Below are 2,478 nucleotides of genomic sequence, written 5' to 3'. Positions count from 1 at the left end.
TAATGATGCAAATATGGAAGACTTTGGGGCAACTTTGTAAATCTTCAAAACTTGTGGGAAAACTTCCAATTTCGTATTTGGCCTAGCATCGATCGATGCTATCAGTGTGTCGATCGATGCACTCTCTAAATTTCGTCTCCCAACTTTGTAACTCAGCCTCAATGCTTGATTATGCTCAAATCTTCATATTTAGCTCCATTAAGCTCCCATCCATGATAATTTCTATAAAGACTCAAAAAGACTCTAAAAACACCAAAAGACTCTATAGATAAGACTTATATCATGGCTAAAAACACATAAAAACCATGATATATCAACTCCCCCAGACTTAGCCTTTGCTTGCCCTCAAGCAAAACATAAACTTCATCTGTGAAAGAGGTTTGAAAACGCAGGAACTCATTTTCTTTTTAAAGTAATGCCATGATCATCCAAACCTTAACCCACATGCTTTAGCAGATAAATCCAAATCGAACCACCATGTACTTCTCCGTTGACTTTCATAGCATCCCAAATTCAAACCAAATTCCATTAAGCTTTCATCGGTGAGTCTCATCAATTTGATCAATATCAAGAACCTTCTAGACTCATTCCCGTACAATACCATAACAAGCAAGACTTATCTTTTACCACATGTGGTACTCTTTCTCTCCCCCAGACTTATTCTTTTTAATCTTCCTTACAGCTTTGCTTTATTTTTATTTTTTTCTTTTTTTCTCAAAGTTGTAGGCGTATAATAGGGTCATCGGTAATTTACCTACCCCTCGCTTCCAAGCTTTGTATGATCATTTGACTTAAGAGTAGAATAATGAGGTCATTGGTAATTTACCTCTCTAAACTGATCAAAATCATCTCATCTTTTATTCTATCTTTTTTTTTAAAAAAAGCTCTCAGGATTTTTCTTAACTTGAATAAGGGAGAGGAGTACCATTTTCTTTCTGAAGTCTTACTTGTCAGGTATGAACAAGGAGTCAAGCTCTATGAAAATCAATCTCCTTGATGAGGTAAAAAGAAAAGTACAGAAGTTACCTCAAGCTTTTATGGATTCTGTTGGAAATTTGGATGTTTCTGGTTCACTGATCAGCCATTGGATTTTTCATTAGTCGGATTTGTGGATTCAATCTGCAGCATTAATCAACCAAGGCAGTACACTAAAAAGAAAAATCATAGTTCCCAACAAAATTTTGACTCAATAAAACCATTTTTTTTTTTGACTCAATAAAACCATTTTTTTTTTTGACTCTCAAAAACAAAAACGTAGTTAGTAACTGCCTCCCCCAGACTTAAACAACACTGTCCCCAGTGCTATCAAGTAAGAGACTGGCGAATAAAATAAAAATAAATGAAAATCAAAAGAAAAATAAAAAAGATAAACCTACCAGTGGGTTGCCTCCAACTAAGCGCTTGTTTTCAGTCATTAGCTTGACTGTGTCGGATCTCAGGCATCCGGTGGATTGGAACATGGCAATGAATGCTTCTGAGAGGATGTCCTCTTCATCCAAGGTGGTGTGTAGGCTTTAGCTGCATGAGGTTTGACAAGGATGTGAGGAGCAGGACCAGGACGGGACTGAGGGATGGGTGGCTTTCTTTTATGTCCTGCAAAATCATCAACAGAAGAAACAAGCGCTCTACGATAATCTCGTGGCTTGGTTAACTGGACAACAGTTTTTGTACTTTTCAAATTCTGATTGATGATAGGAGAAGGTTTAGGAGAAGGAGATGCATACCTTGGCCTTACCTGTGAGTTCTTGGCTGTGGAATGATGAGATTTCAGCTTTACAACTGGTCTAGGACTTGCAGTTAAGGAATCAACTCGAGAATCTTCGGTTTTGGACAAGTCCGAGCTGATTCTGGAAGGTGTGTCGATCGATGCTGACATGGCGTCAATCGACGCTTGGTGATGATTGCATCGATCGATGCTCTTGTGTAGTGTCGATCGATGCTGGACCAACTGACATATCTTCATCTTCTTCCTTCACCAAAATCGCATTACAAGCATGCTTGGGGTTCTCAGTTCTTCTAGAAAGAAGTTCCTCTTGTCTTTTAACAGACCCAGCAGTCTGAATCACTTGATTCTCCAGCTTCTTGACATGAGTATTCAACGCATCAAACTTCCCAGTCAGCTAAGTGTAAACAGAATCAATCTTTCCATTGAAGTCTACTGTTAACTTCTGCTGACCTTGAAGAATCTGTTCAACCATTGATTCCATCTTGCTCTCTGAATTGGGTGGAGGGAGGGGTTGGTAAGAAGAAGATCCATAGTTCCTTGTGAAATTGCTGTTTCGATTTCCTGTGAAGGAATTCTTCTGACCAAATCTCTGATTTTGATAGCCAGCTCCATACACATAGTTGAAATCTTCCGTAATCTCTGGCTTTGGCTCAAAAGTCTCAACATCTTCAGCAAAATAGACAGACTTCTTTCCCACAAGAAGATTATGCATTGTATCCAACTTAGCATTCACTGCAGCAAACTGATTTGAA

This window comes from Camelina sativa, chromosome 12 (genome assembly GCF_000633955.1).
Source record: "Camelina sativa cultivar DH55 chromosome 12, Cs, whole genome shotgun sequence".
Lineage (NCBI taxonomy): Eukaryota > Viridiplantae > Streptophyta > Magnoliopsida > Brassicales > Brassicaceae > Camelina > Camelina sativa.
Note: the sequence above shows the minus strand (reverse complement) of the source record.